Source organism: Corvus brachyrhynchos, unplaced genomic scaffold, assembly GCF_000691975.1.
Source record: "Corvus brachyrhynchos isolate BGI_N302 unplaced genomic scaffold, ASM69197v1 scaffold56, whole genome shotgun sequence".
Taxonomy (NCBI): domain Eukaryota; kingdom Metazoa; phylum Chordata; class Aves; order Passeriformes; family Corvidae; genus Corvus; species Corvus brachyrhynchos.
Window position 1 is genome coordinate 9,498,644 of NW_008238664.1, and position 16,716 is coordinate 9,515,359.

General features: G+C 37.1%; 1 long non-coding RNA gene across 15 annotated transcripts in view; it reads right to left on the reverse strand.

The window, feature by feature from the left end:
- LOC108447571 overlaps window positions 1–16,716 on the reverse strand; it is a 115,127-nt gene that overhangs the window by 39,983 nt on the left and 58,428 nt on the right. For all 15 annotated transcript variants that reach the window (XR_001863215.1, XR_001863218.1, XR_001863216.1 and 12 more), the window contains one exon: window positions 14,562–14,700. This is a non-coding gene — a long non-coding RNA (uncharacterized LOC108447571). The remainder of the gene's footprint in view (window positions 1–14,561; window positions 14,701–16,716) is intronic.

Sequence of the window (16,716 nt, forward strand, 5' to 3'; positions counted from 1 at the left end):
TATGCTGGAGAGAAAATAGATGTAGACAAGCATATCCCTCAGGAAATCCTTTTGGTTTTTAAAAGGCAAAAGCCTTTAAAAAGCATGTAAAAATAAATTCTTCACCATATTATTTTTATGTTTATATAAGTTTCTGAAAATTAAGTATTCTGAAACAATCTTCCATGTAAATATTTTGCTTCAGACATCATACTGAATATGAAAACACTGCCAAGTGATAAAATAACACAAAGTTTCTGAGTCAATACTAAATTCCTGATCCTTCTGGATAACACTACATTGCAAAAACAAATCAGAGCATTGCTTCAAAAATTAGTACAGAAACTGAACAACGGTACTGCTCACAAAATGTTCTGGATCATGAAGAAGAAAAAAATGCCCAAATAAAATTTTCATAACCAATACATAGAAGGAGATGCAGCCATATTTTTCATGCCAAATACAATACCCTCAAAGGAGCTGTTAGAATTATTTGAGCCTTATTAAAAGAAAGTTACACTTTAGGAACAAAATCCCCCTTTCTGTCTGTTGCCATCTGCAGAAGCTGTCAAAACACTCCACCTTCCAATTACATGCTTTCTGTCTTTCACTTGCTCTACGATAAGCCTATAATCTGTTTAATTCCCTTGTTTGGTTGGTTTAATGAACAATGCTTTTAAGTAGCAGGGCTTGATAAACCCAGCATCCACAACAAGCAAGCTGCAGTTATCCCTCCCTCCAGGAGAGCATCAGAACCACTGACTGCAGATGCAACATGCTGGCCACAGCAGGAAGCAGCACAGGGCACCTAGCTTTGGATTTCTGTTGCACCACTTTCTGAATTCCATTCTTCCTATGAAATCTGCTGAGTCTAGGTTGGATATAAACGGGACACTGTCTTCACGGTCCTGCCTGTGGTTCCCAGAAAGCTCTAAAAGTATGAATATCAGGTACCCACCAGGTCAAAGAGAAGCCAACAGGTCTCTAAATGCCTAAGAAGGCAACCAACTCATTGTTTGTGGTGAAACTTTCATGCTGTCATTCCAGAGACTTCAAGTAAGCCTGGCATATGAGCTCTGTTTTAGTAGGAGGAACAGCTTTTTGTCACATGCAAAAGAGCATTCTTGGGCAAAAGGACAGGATGCTAAAGATGTCAGGAATTTTACATGGAAACACAAATGTTTAAACATAAGAGAACAGAAGGGACAAAATTTAACACCTCCTTGCCTGTAAAACTGAAATAACACCAGGCAGCACAGGTCTACAATAAGGTGGACATTGAAGAAAATATGCGTCTCCTACTGCCTTCACCATTCTGTCATGGATTTAAAAATACCCATGTGAATAAGAACCCCTGCCACTCCTGCACTCCTTTCTGATGGCAATGCTGCTAACCGTCCTTTCTGATGGCATCAGAAACTTGATATAGGAAGTGAAGAAATGTTAACATTACTGAAGTTCTCCAAAAATAAGGAACTTAACCTAATTTTTTCCTAATTTGTAAAAGAATTTAACCTTCAACCTGATGAAAAATCCAGCTGAGTTTCCACCACTGCAAAATTTAAGTTAAACAATAAAAGGAGAATAAGCTTCTATTGAGACTGTGCCAGGCACAATTTTGCAAGCCTAATAGAAAACAAACAGCAACACTACTTTTAAGAAAGTTATGCATTCTTAAAAAACAAAGGATATCATACTCCATAGGAATTTCACAACACTAAAGTAGGAGGTCCCAAAAGCCAACTGTGTGGTCTTTATTTCACAACTGAGTTCCAGCTGCTATTGTACAATATAAGATCATGCAGCTGATGGTATATGACAAGAAGTGGTTGATGACAAGAAATCAGTGTTGCATGACATTGTCAACATTGCATGAGTGCAAACATTTGTGGTTCACCCTAGGAAAGGTAAAGGGTTATTACAGAAGGTGACAGAGTGTTAGTAGAGCTAGTTCAAAATAGGAAATGTTCTGTTATACACTGTCAAGTCTGATGCATCGGATTTGCATGTGTGGTGAGAAAATGAACACACATGTTATGCCCTGGGAGTTACATATGTATTTTTGTCAGAAGTGCAAAGCACAGTTTGGCATAAATGCAAGCCGTTAGAGAATTTATCAGAGCTGTAAGCACTTGCAGCATCACTGGCTCCACATGAATGTATACACTGAATCTCTTTCATGATCAGTTGTGAAGATATAAGCATAAACTCAGTATTAAGCATGGATATTTTTTGTAATCAGTATGGTGGACCCTGAGGGAAATACACCCATTGAATTTTCCTTAGGCTTTCTAAGATAATTTGTATAAGACTGATGATGAATTTCAATAGGTTTGAAAGCTCAGTCCCATTGAGGAAAAGGGTAATAGTTATTTCCCAATTAAACTCTTTCAGATTAGCTTACTGACAAAGGGACATAAATTTGAACCCACAGCATACATTAACATTAGATGAGCTTCTACTGAAGATGGTAAATTTTCAGATGTTTTTTCTTAATTTCACAAATATTTTTCAGTCATTTCCATAAGACCAGCCAGAAATTCTGCTGTATTCATAGAACAGACTAACAAGTAACAGCAGTGGCTTGGAAACACCTTCCATCTTTAATATACTCCCCAGTCACCAAGTGAGAATCATACCATGTAAACATTTCTAGCACTTGTTATTAATGCAAAACCATCTGTAGGAATCTGTTCTACTTTAAAGCCTTCTTTCCCATTTTCTAAACACAATCATAATGTAGTCTGTTTCCTCTGAAACACAAAACATTTTCAGGGTCTATGTGAATACTTTTTCCAATAAGACTCAATAAAATTATGATGCAAGGGCATGATCCTCCATCCACTAAAGTTAATGAAAAGTGTACTCTGGTTTAAACAGTACAGAAAGAATGTCTACAACAAGAAATTAAACGCAGCCAAAACTGTGGACTTTCTATCTAACATCTGGCCCCATTTACAAGTATCAGTCAAGAGCATTAAATAAAGACAAATCAAATGCCTTACAAAATGTCTCCAGCTTCAGTTCCCTTGCAGCTCCAATGTTCATTAACATTAACATACATTTGCTTCAGGTGGAAAAGAGTTTTTAAAAAATACCAAGTAGGTATCATCTCGATTTCTCATTTTGCTATTGACCAAGCGATTACAGCTGACTGCTAACTACTGAATCACTACTAGTTGAATTTGGATCTGATCTCTTTTATGAAATAGAAGGCTTTATATCATACAGATTTTCTTCTGAGTAATCTCTTTCCCCTCACTTCATATTTGCAAATGAACTTAACTGATCAGCGGTTCATATGCTATTGAAGAAAAACTTATGACAAATACAAAAAAATCTTCTAATTTCTTCTCAAAATCTTACCTTCATTTTCAAGAAAAACCATCATAGGCACTTTGCATAACATGCCCTTTAAAGACTAATTTTAGTTTTAAGAGAAATCTTTGATAGGATCCTCATTTAGGATTCATTTCTATTCTGGTTTTTGTGAGGGGCGTTACCTTAAACCTGTTTACAGAATAGCAGCAAAGAAAGGTGGTCATTTGTACCCACAGCTTTGAGCAATTAAAGACAGCAGTGATGCATTCTAGAAAAGAGTAAGTTGTCCTAGTTCTGTTTTGTTTCCCCTATGAAGTGTTCTAACACTTCTCATTTGGTTAAGAGATTTGAAGTCAAAGGATCCCCAAACTTGTCTGTGTGCATGTTCATTGACGTACACCAGAACGTTACCTATTTAGATTTTTAAGGAAACTGTCTGCACTGACTAGTTAGAAATGCAGAAAGGCATTTGACAGCAGACAAAATGGGCTAGACAACACTCACACCTCCTCCCTAAGCTTCTCTTTTTGTCTTCACATAAAGGATGTTTGCTGCCAAGGCCAGTCCTGCCTTTTCCTTGGCTCTCTCCTGCTCTGCTCCCTCATTGCTCAAAGGTAAGTCAAGGAAAGGGCCAGCCTCCACAGACACCAGCAGGAGGAACCACGACTGAGCAGGAGGGACAAACTCCATAGGGGGGTTCATCACCTTCCTCCTTGTATCCATCAGTCAGACCTCAGTTCCTCCCAGAGAACAGACTGGTGGAGGAGACGGCCACTGGTGGTCAGAGATAATACCTTGCACGTCATCAAGTTTTTTACTTTCCCAAGTAAGTGATTTCAGATCTTAATTGCTTAAACAGTGGGATGTGAGATAAATCTTCAACTTAGTAAACTTCTTTGACAAAACTTCTGCTTTGTATATTACTGAGAACATGATGATGAAAGTAATACACTATGTACACTATAAAATACACTATGTCCTTGAAATGCAGATTTGCATTTATTTAAAAAGTAATTTTGTACAGGTATAATTAGTAACTAAAATGTTTTCAAATGGCTAAGGAATCTAGCAGTCAGGATTAGATTTAATCCTGAGTGACCACAATTAAAATTCAATTGTTCACACTTTCAAAATTTTTCAACCTAAATCTTTTGTGAGTTTAAGTTTGAAAAAGATGAAATTAAACCAAGTTACCAATGAACTTTAATCTACATACTTTGGGAATTTTTTTTATGGATATGTATGCATACACATACAAGCTACGTGATCTTAGGTGAAAAAGAAGTAAATGAAACTTCTCTATTGATGCTTTCCACTGATTTTTATGAGTCAATAGGATAAGGAAGAATGGATCCAAGAGTCAAAATTAAAATTAATTGAGTATTTAGCCTGAAGGTCAACAACTTTCCTGGCCATCTGCCATAGTAGCTGGTGGTATTTGTCACACTGTGCAGCTGCATTGGTTTGAGTACCTACTGTGGACATCAAAGAAGCTGATGTGCAAGGAAAACCCTTAATATCCAGAGACACTGACACTGATCTTGCCAAGCACATCCTCCAACAAGTCAATTGCAGAACGTGTAGCAGCTCAAGGTCAGTTTATAGTGCACTTGGACAACTGTGTCACTCTAACAGAGGTGTTTGGGATATTATCAAAGTTACCCTGCTGCAAATTAAAGTTTGAGTTAACCTAAGATGGAAAGTTATAGTTCATACAAGACTTAATCATAGTACTTCAGATCATCAGGAATACATCATAGCAAAGAGCAATCTAATCCCAAAATGAGCAAAATACCTTGCCATGGAATTAAGGCTGACTTTATATCAGAAATAAAAAAATACGTACATAGGTTTTAAACAGACTAGTGGTTAGTCCAGAACCACAGACCAGAGAAAAAAAGAAGCAAAGAGCTGTTAGCAGGTTAAACAGGGAGATACACAATTAAGATGCCCCAAAAGCCTTAACTTTGGACCATATATCTTCTTAAAACAAAAGAAAATATGTGAATTTACTATTCAATGATGAAATGTTTTAAACTAAATCATGTTATACTTACAGGACATTTTGATTGGGCAGAATAAAGAGAGGTTAGATGCTGTAGTTCTAAATTCCTGTATTCTGTTCAGGACACTTTTCTCAAGTAGAACTTCAAGCATGAATACATCAAATGTTATGTTTAAATTCCAACCTTGAAATACACATTAAAAAGTTGAGTGTTCTGCTCTATGATGGCATCAATTTACCAGTAAATGCTGTTAAAATGATGTCATGAAATGCCTTGAACAAAAAGCTTTTCTACACTTTTCAAATTGAATTAAAATTCTAGTGAAGAAGTTTAATACCATATTAAATCACTTTAGGCATTAACTTCCTTCACTTTTCTGAGCACTGGTAAAGCCATCCATTTCTATATGGGCTTACTCAATTTGAAGAGCAAAAGGATGCTCAAAGTTTATATACAGTGTGTGAGAATGGAGTGCTGTCCTTATACCTACCTTGTGATTCAGTTCTTAAATCTATTACCTTACCAAATGTGACATGCTATGATTACTTCTCCTGAAAGGACAAAACATAAACATTGTATCAAAAACTTAACAGTCTCTTTGGTGTTCTGAAAAAGCTGCCTGATCTGTGCCTCAAACATCACTCATATGTTTCACTCCTGGCTGCAAAGTAGGGAAAAGATGCTGAATTCACAGTTTGACTCCTCACTACTTGCAGGAAGCCCACATGAGGACTTTTGCTTTTGTTTCGCTAATAACAGCACCAAAGACAAGGTGATTGTCAGAAGCTCTAGGAGAGTGCTTTCCTGTGGGCTGTTCTCAGTGAGACTCTGCTCAGACTGGGGGAGCGAGAGAAAGGAGATAATGACAGAGAAAATGGCAGAGACCAATTAGTCAACACAGCCTGTCAAGCAACCCAGCACTGGGAACCAAGAAGCTGCCTCACTGCACACCCAGCCACAGAAACAGCAGGTGTAAAAAATGTATAATTGGTCAAAGTAAAGTAAAACATAAATGGCGTTTCTCACACAAAGAAAATAAGATAAGGAAACTATCTTTTTATGTTGTTGGAAAAAAAACCTGTAAAAAGAGAGGCAATAACCGCAAAGTTGGGGTCTGATTAAGACCCCGAATCTGTGATGCTGACATTATGTGGAATATGAAAAAGACAGCTAAGAAAATAGAGTATTTGGAAAAGTATCGGTGCCAAGGACAGCACCGACATATTTGTCTAACTTTCCTACATAGCGATCTTATCACTTTGCTCAATCTGCCAAAATAAGCTGAAAAAGCAGAACTCTAAATGTGAAAAGTGGCTGCAGCAAAACCCTGCACATAATGCCTTCTCACAGAAAACTACAATAGGGGAGAAAAATATTTAAAGGCTGGGAAAAGTATGGCAAGAGGTAGTGGTTGAGGAAACAATCTTAAAAATAAAACCCAAAACATAACAGTGTGTGTGTTTTGAAAAGGACAAGGAAAAACCCAAATCCCCCTCTGAACCAATGCTCCAGGGAGAGAACCCCAGTGAAGATAAAGACATAGTCAGGTATTTAAGGACTCTGCAAGAGGAGACTCCACTTCTGTGTGTAGCATTCATTCAGGCAAAATAATAAAATGATGCAAATAAACCTGATTTTTTTGGGTTTTTTCAATTTAACCACTGAGAGCAGAAAAAACTGATTTGGGCTCACCCATAGTAAATACTTTCATTTAAGGAACTAATTTCCATGAAACCATACTTGGAAGAGGAGCAATTAATTTCAAAGACAAAAAACTCTTCTTTTCTATGCCAAATCAGATCAAAAGCTGTCTTTCTGTGAAAGGTTTTTAAAACTTACTGGACTTAAAATATCCTTCCTTTATCTCTTTACAAAGTCAGTTCTAATCCTGCTTTAGCTGCATGAAACAACAGTTTACTGTTGTTACAGTCATATAGTAATGACACATGGCTAAGAAGACACAACACTGCTCTCCCTCTATTTGCCTAGTCTGGTCTGCAAAGTAAAAAAGTGTCACTGTGGATGGATGATAAATGCTGAAATTATGTTCATTTCTGAAGTTATAGAGTATAAATGTAGAACACACAAACATTCATTTTAAATAAAATGCTTTTTAAAATGCTCCCCCTATGTATTCCTCTGCCTATATATTCCCTATTCCCCAGAGGGATACTCCCCATTTCCAATTCTACTCAATGGATATAATTTGAATAGGGACTGACTTTGAGGTCCTCCAGATTTAGAATAAGATAGTAAAACAGCTTTCAAGTATTTTGACTCATTCAAGCATAAATAACAGTCGCAGGTGATTGGTGAAGGAAAATTATGTCAAAGCAGGGGGAAAAAATTAGCTTCAGAAACTTGAAGCTGTTGTTCAAGTTATGCTAAGTACATAAGTGATAGTAAATGTTTTTATACAGTTTCAAAGACTTGGCTTTATTTGGTACTTTGGTGATTAAAAAGTTAGCCTTTTAGGGCCCTAAATGGCTTGAAAAATATGCTATACTATTTCACAGAAGTATGGACTGAGGCAGTAAAAGAAAAAGAGCATCTTACATCATGGCTGTCTCTAAAATTAATTTTAACATCAAATAGATGCAAAAAAACCATACACATACATATTTAAACCACTCTTTAAAAATATCAGGACATCTGTCTTGTAGGAGTTATTGCTCTTGGTGAAAATACTCACAGCAGAACAGGGGCTTCTGATAATCGGTTGAGTCAAAACAGGCCTACTTATTACAAACAACAGAAAATAAGATTATTTCTTACTTCTGCCTTCTAAATTTTGATGGTTTTTTTTTGTTCTCAAACAACAAGGCATTCTCATGCCAGGTGCCCTGAAAAGCTGAAATCCCTCCTGTGACTTTCAATCATAATATCTCAAGCACATTACCAATATTGTTTCTGACTCAAAAATTTACCTACATTAAGTATAGAACTGCAAAAGTGGTATCTCTCATGATTACTATAAAACTAAAAGACACAAGCAAGCTACAAGCATGCAACAGAAGTCCTACTATCCATGATTAACCGAGTAGAAATTAGTATTCTCACATGGTGCTTCATTGCGCACTTGCAAGAAATAATACCAAATAATTCAATAAAGCGGTAATTAAAAACCTGTCTCAATTCTCCTGATACTGTGGCAATCATGCTCCCACAACCTCGCAGCTGAGCACGGAGCGCTCAGCTGCCTGCGCTGCACCGCGAAGAAACAATCCACCCACCGCTGACTCCTGTTGTTTCATAGGGGATCCAATTACTGATAGCGTTCTGACACCAGAGATTAGCTGATTGCCAGTTCAGTGTGCTTACAAAATCTTATGTGTCACAGGAGGCCCTTTACTTGTTTCTGTAAGACAAACAGTGCTTTTTTTTAAATCTATTAAAAACCCACTAGAATATCTTCTCTCTCATGTGTAGCACTTCAGCCCCATCCTGTTGGACTCAAAGCAAATTCCTCCTTTAAAATTGTCACAGAACTAAAGTGTGGTGACAGTAGCAGCAAAAATACACTTTTAATTGTGATTTTCAACGAAGAGTTTTAAGAGAGGCAGAAGCTATATATGCCACTATTTTACCACTCAGAAAGACCGCAAATCTTTCTGAAGTCTGAGATCACAATTAAAATCTTTCCTAATTAAAAAATGTTGATGGAATTTTGCACTGCTCTTTTTCCAAATCTAAGAGCACATTGGAACAAGCACTTGTGTGGAAAACAGTGATTTGGTTTTTTGTTAGAATGTGTTTTTCTAATCTCCATTGCTGTAAATAAAATTCATTAGGAATGTATAATATCAGTCAGTTAAATTCTGTTACCATTCAATGGAAATATATCAGGGGGGACCCAATACTATTTTTCTGTTCCAGCTCTTGAACTGAAACAAAAAGAAGACATGAAAAGGCAAACTACAGGTCAGGCAAATTAATATTTAAGCAAGAAAGGTCAGATACTAAGGAAACATAAGGAAGAAAGACAATGATGAGCAAAAAATACTTCTATTTTCTCACCGCCAACACTAGTATTCTTAAAGGCAGACATCCTAATGGCTCTGCTGGTTATTCAAGTGCTTAGGCTGTATCTACATATGAGATACCAAGAATACCCTTTTTAATGCTCCAATGAACTTTACCATCCATTCTAGAAAACAATGTCTTCATCACCTGCGACCAGGCACATTATATTACTTTGAATACCATAGGATTTTACTGTGAATAACACCTTCTCTAGAGAACAGAACTTTAAATTGATGTGGGAAATTATGTAATGCTACACAGACTTAAAAAAAAAAATGGACTTTATTTATTCATATTACAATATCCAAAAAAAAATGCACAAGGGCATTTTACAACCCCCAATTAATTAATTTCCACAAATCTTCCTTAAATAACAATGGAAATTAACCCATAAATTTCTGGGATTTAATTTTACCCAATGACAAGATGCAAATTTTGTTTCAAATTATTAGAAAAATATTTCATTCACAATATATGAACAAAGAATACTGCCGAATAACAAAAAACCAGAGCTAAGACAGTATTAAAAATACATGCTGCATTTTCTTTTAATACCCCTTCCTCGGAAAAGAAAGCTGTGGAAACTTGCTGGTCAAAAGTATATTTAGGTTTTATCGTATACCCTAACAGGAGCAAAGTAAGACACACAATCATAAAACAGATCCAGATAAAGAAGCCAATTCAAAGTTTTTAACCTCACTGTCTCCCAAGCACAGTATGAAAACAGAGCTGACTTAGACAGGGTGGGTAGGGATGCTACGAGCCATCTTTGCCACCCCTCTGCTCATAGCAAGGATCACTAACCTGCCTCTGACAGAAGTTTGCCTAACTCATTCCCAGAATCTTCAACAGGAATGCTTCAGCATCTCTAATCCATCAGCTGCTGTGCTTCATTAACCTTACACTTACAATGGTTTCCCTAATGTCTAACTTAAATCTCCCTCACTAGAATGTAAAAACATTATTATTCTTCTCCTGTTCCCCACAGACAAAAGGACAGTTTAGTACTTTCGTCTTTGCAACAGCCTCTCATGTATTTGAATCTCAATCCTAAACCTTTTCTTCAATTGACTAATCTTTCAAATTGTGGATTTGGGGAAAGTTTTCTAGGATGCTGACCATCCTGGTTGATTTTCTTTGGACTTGCATGAAAGTCATGGATCAACTAAAGTACGATAAGGAGCTACAAACACACTGTTAACTTCCACAGCGCCATCCTCTCCACTGCCAACATACACAAATGGTACCTGCCTACTGCACTCAGCACTTGCTGAGCGCTGCTGTTCTTCTACTAAAACTGTACCTCAGCACTTTTTACTAATAAAACTGTTGACTGGGCAATAAACGTATGCCTAACTTCAAATCCCTTTCACCAAAAAAAGCCCCAAACCCAGACCTCATTAATTTAAATTTTGCACTCTGTTTTGTGGTGTGACTTACCCTAGCCTCATTGTATCACCTAGCCAAGGTATATTGTTACTAAAAAATATTATTTCATTAGGTAAGTACTTAGTAGGTTGACAGGCATTTCACATACACCCATTACAAGTTGCTGTGCAAAATCAGGGGGCAAAAACATGAACATTGTGTGTTCGTACACCTGAAAAAATTAAAACTGTTAAATAAGAAATACAAGGAAGTGCATTATCGTATGAAGATAACTAGCTCCTTTTGATAGAGGTGACAATGACAGTGAGCTATGAGCTATAGGAATGTTCTAGATTGGAGGGACTCTCTTGCTCCTTAAATCTCTTATGGGTTAGGTGTCATTGCTCCCCTGGCTCTTGTTAAACATTACCAGCTAAACTTGTTAGACAGTGTTCCCAAGGCAGGGCTGCTGGAGCATTGAACCTAAATCATCAAAATAAAAGTGAAGTTATTACAAATTAACCATAGGTGAGTCCTTACTAAATGTTAATTTTAAACTACATTATTGAATTACATCATCCATCATTAATGAAACACTGAGCCTCTGACTACATACCCTTCACCAATTCAGTGTGTATGTGATTAGGAAGAGTGATTTTTTTCAATAATACTCTATTTTGATGCTTGCTCCAAGTATTTTACCATCCCATATCACCCTCACTGTGACTTTAGCAGAGTGTCCTTGCTCCTCAAGGTCACCCAGGAACCCTGAGCAGATGTACTACAAAATAGAAGTGTATGTAGGAGAGAACACATTGCAAGCAGGTTTGCCATTCTGTAGCACTAAACATTTCCAACCACTTATCAACTGTAGAGTTGCTATTTGCATTTTTTACCCCATACATGAAAGCACTACAGCTGCCTGTGGCAACAAAGGAAACGCAAAACTTGCTGGAAGAAAATAAATAAAATAAAACCATTTCCTGTGGGACAATTCAAAGTCTCACCTCATCATCCTGAGACATCAGGGATTCTGTGTTGCCTCTGTTTTTTATTAATAATGCAGCAACAGTCTTTTAACCACTCTTTCAGAAGAGAAGCTTTTCCTTTGGAGGTGATATGAGTCATGTGATTACCTCACTCATCTGGAGTCAAAGGCTAAAAACTGATAGAGGTTGTCACTATCAACTAGCCTATAATTTGGCACCCAGAGAAGCAGTAATAAATGAGTGTTTATCTACTCAATGGGGAATTTCATCTCACTTTCTGCCCCCAAAGTCATTACCTGCACAATAGGAATGAGCAATGGAAATTCACAACATAATAAACTATTAGAAGCTTACTGCTTAAACTGCATCTTAAAATCATTTTCTGGACCAGAAGCTATAAGTGAACTCTGCTCCACAACATAAGAAGAAACATTTGTTGATATGGTGAAACAAAAGGTATTTGCATCTCCTAAGAAGAGAGAAGCATTTTATACTCCAGATAAACAGTTTCTTCTGTTCTCAGTATTGTTTTCCTTGGTGAAGAAAAACATTAAATAGTCCTAATTTTCTTTTCTTAGAAATCATTTTAATAAAAGAGTGCTACTAAGCAATATTTGTATACGTCTTTTTATCTAACTGAACATTGAAAGACATTTTCTATCTTGTTGAAAAAAATTTGTGTGCTCAAAAGGGTAATAAGAAAATATTGTTCAATTAACTTGGTATACCATTTACACTTTAGTATATTGCCAGTAAGTAAAAAACCAGTACTTTCGGCGTAATATCCACTCAAAATCATGCACAGAAACTTAGTCTGAATAATAATTTTTTTTCTAAAATTGGCACCTTACTAGGGAAGAAATGAAAATATCTGTAAATATAACAGCACTGAAAATGGTCAAAAGTCATATTTTTATTCAGTATTTTTGTGAAATGCATTGTGGTATCATTTTAAAACTAAGATATGGAAAGCTATCAGTTTCAAGCATTACCTCTCCACTGCCTAATCTTAACAACCTAGTTTCTCATCACTGTTATATTTGTTCAAGCATGAAAAACGTATTATTTTTTTCCCTTTTTTCATGTTCTGTGAAGGTATTTCAGTCTAGAAATCTAAGATTATCTATTCTAGTACTGATATCACTGAAGTAACTGTGTAGTCATCCTGTGATCCTGTGAGAGGAAACACAGCAAGAAAATTAGGTAGTCATTAAGGGAGCAACAGAAGCCCCTTACATAAATAACTGTACAGTAATTCAAAAGAATATGGGGAGAAGAGTTGCTTGAGGCTTATGCTTCTTTATTCTGTAAGCCTTGAATGTATTATCTGCCCAAACCTTGGGAAAGAGACCACCTGGTAACTCCTTTTTAAGCTTAAGTGAAGAAATCAGTGTTTCTGTTTTTCCTAAAAAGAATTAAATTTTTTTGAGCAGCTAATACAGTATCTATGGTTTCTTACTACTTTAAAGTGACTGGACTAAGTAACTCCTTTAATGTTAAAATAGGCAAACATCCTAGCTCACCATGGAGGTTTTTCTGTTTGTTTTCTTAAGTCACAGGGGAAACTGGAAGTGAGGATACCATACTTTCTCCAACCAAAGGAATGTAATTACTTCTAAGAATATATTTGGTTTAATGAAAATAGTATGTTTCCTTTCCTAAAGCCTACTGACATGATAATTTACTCATTTTAATTTTTCCCTGTCTATAGGAAATTAAAGACCACAGAAAGGAACAGACAGCTTCAGAAAATTTGCAGTGAGAATCAAGTCCTCATCCCAGAAGGTACCAGCAACGTGCACAAGGCATACAAGTCCCACCAGTCTGGTTGATTTAAGTCACCATGGAAAACTCACACCCTGGACTTTCTCAGTCTTGCCTTCAGGCTCAGAATAGAGACAATCAAATTATTTCACATTATTCAAATTATTTCTCAGGCAATGAAGTAAGTTAATTAGACATTTCTCTCCATGTATCAATGGATAGTGTTCTCCACCATGATGTTTACAGATGTCATTCTCAGCAGAGGAGAACACAACCTTTCTGTGCAAATTTCAGGGTGCTCCCACACCATCAGCCTCTATACTCTGACAGTATAGAGCGGGGAAATTTTTTTTTCCCTTTTTTGTGCACATTTTTTGACTAAAGGAATAGTGGATTTCAGTCTCCAGCTATGAAGTGTGCACTTTTCACTGGCAATAAAATTGCAAAAGCTTCACATTGCACCTGAACATAATTGTAATAGCTTAGAAATTAGCATATTCAAGAAAAATATCAGAATTGCTTATGAGGCCTGGCTTATGTTTTATCTGAATTTGACTCATTTTTTATCAAAACTTGGCTTTTACCAATCACAGACTTGTGATTTATCAGAATATATTTATGCTTACAATCAGTGTTCTATCTCTGTGCTCTCTGGTACTGACTATCTGAAATGCAACTTTTACTATGAACTCATCAGAAAGGCTGAGGGAGATATGGGAAGGTGCAGCAGAGAGCAGGAGAAAAGCAGGATGGATCAGACCTCAGCATTTATCTTTGTTGGTGAGCCTGAACATTTACTGTTGCTCAAAGTCTCCAAAGAAGAGCAAAAGGAGCAGAAAAATTCCTGATGTTGCTTTCTTAACAATGATTTCAGGACACACTAATTAATTTTTCGCTGCCAAGAAAGAGGAGTGGACAACCTAAATTTCAAAATCTTCAAATTATCTGTGTGAATCAGAAGGCTGCATTCATGGAGAGCAAGCACTGACATTTATTTTGTATAGTGGTGCACGTCTTGAGAGAATTGCCACTGGAATATTACTCCCACTCTACATGTCAAACATTAATATAAAATCAATATGGAGCCATGGTCCCAGCATTTCTCACGCACCTGTGTTACCCCCCCCAGAGGGTTTTGCCACACTTGGGATTTGGCTCCCCCAGGACATGGAACGAGGCTCACTGCAATCCTTCTGCTTGGCACAGCCTCGCTGCCGAGGGTTGGCAATGGCTCAGCAAGACCCCTGCATCTGTGGAGGGAAAGTGCAAGGTGAGACAAAGGTGATTTGTGGTAAATTTGCTGCTCTGTCAGCAAGTCCTGGGAAACAGAAAGTAAAAAGTGTGTTTTCCACAATACAGGTGATAGCCTCATTTGAAATTATATAATTGGAGTTGCTTTGTGACAAAGACATGTTGCTTTCTGTCTTAAGACATGACAGAAATAAACCCACAAGCTAACCTGTCAAATACACTTAGGCTCACATAAAAGCTTGACTTGATAGATCCCCAAGTTGTTTCCCCAAAAACATAATTTCCATTTGAACTCATAATAAATTAACCTTCATTTCATAGCTGAACTAGTTCTCTAACAGGCTCTACACTTCAGTTTACCTCATGATCAGACATTGTCAAAAACTTCAATTAATCAAAAGCATCACAGTTATGAGGGAAGAAAACCCCAGCAAACCACATCACACTATTGTCTTCTTCAAATAGGCTATAGCAGATCTCCCTCCCTGTTTACACTCTCCTGGAACACTGCTCAGGCAGCTGTTTCTGAGCTCAACATCCCAAAGCTGCCAGTCTCAGAGGATCTTCATTTTCCCAGACAATGTACATCCCTGTGAGTCACTGGTGCCTTTCAAACCTGGATTTGAAAAGATTCCTATTTAAGTTGAAAGGTATTTAAAGGTGCAGTTCTAACACATTTCTTCTGCATCAGGTATTGGTATTCCAACCTGTTTTAATGTATATAGTCAGAAAGCTACAATAGTCTATTATCCTCAACTGAAATTACACCAGCTAAGGCCCCTTCCTACTCCTGGTTGCTGATATACTAAATCATTGCTCCTAAATATGATGACCTAGTGCTCAAAAATACTCTTGAATTCCCATCTGGATCTTGTTCCTGGGTATTTTGCTTTATGGAATGGAGCTCAGTTATTTCGTTCCTTTTTCTCCACCTCAAGTTTCCAAAGCTCAAGGCCAACATTTTGCTGAGGCCCATGGGAGGAAACAACAGCTAATTTCCATGACACAGATGGGGAAAAAGATCATAACCACAGCTCCTTACCTTCAGTGGCTGCAAAAGATACCACACTCAGTTATCACTGGCAGGATGTTAGTTATTTTCTAGTCCAGTAAGATCAGAGAGGGGACTATTCAGAGAAGCAGCTCCTGCACACCTCATTACTGAAGATGAAGAGGCAAACATGACCCCAACGTCATAGGAAACACATATGGCCATTTCTACTGCTTCTACTGCTAAAACTCAAACCAAAAAACTTGTTATCCTGGACCAGAATATATGCCTATTTTTTAAAACAAGATCTTCAGAAGAAAAGGGATCTCTGTGGAGAGACGACAGCATGTTTGGTCTCATCTGTGGATGCATCCTGGCAGCAGATTCTGTATGGGGACGCCAAATGAACTCACAAGCTTGTGGGAGCCCATGTAACTTATTGCCTTCAGTTTCAGAACACAACATCTTTCAGAACTAACAACTCTATAGACAAACTAAGGAAGCCCAAGGCAAATTCTGAACCTACTGAATTTGTGTTGTTGGGTAATAGCACATCATGCGAAGTCATCTAAAACATGGTGCCACACACCCATTTTCTTACAGCTTGAATCAACACTTGCAATGTTTCTGAAAACATATTGAAACTTTCCAAAGATTTGAGAGGATCTTATAAATCAGTGCACAGACAAGTCTTTTCACCAACCACAGACATGCAACTTTGTTCAGGATGGCTGGTAGAAGAGGGTGAGTGTAAGTTATGGACTTATGACTAGACAGAAGTTTAGCCAAAAGAGCTTGCAGTTATAAAAAGAGTCATGTCTTTTGTAGTCAAGAGAATCCTGTATTATAGGTGCTTGTAAGAACAACATCCACAGAAAAAATCTCATAGAGCTCATTTTATAGGCTTTATAATGGTGAAGAACCAAACAATCCCATCTTGGAATCAAACCCCTGGTTTCAGATAATAAAAGCATTTTGAAAATCAGTATTTAGACACAATTCAAAGGTCAATTTTTGCAAGTAG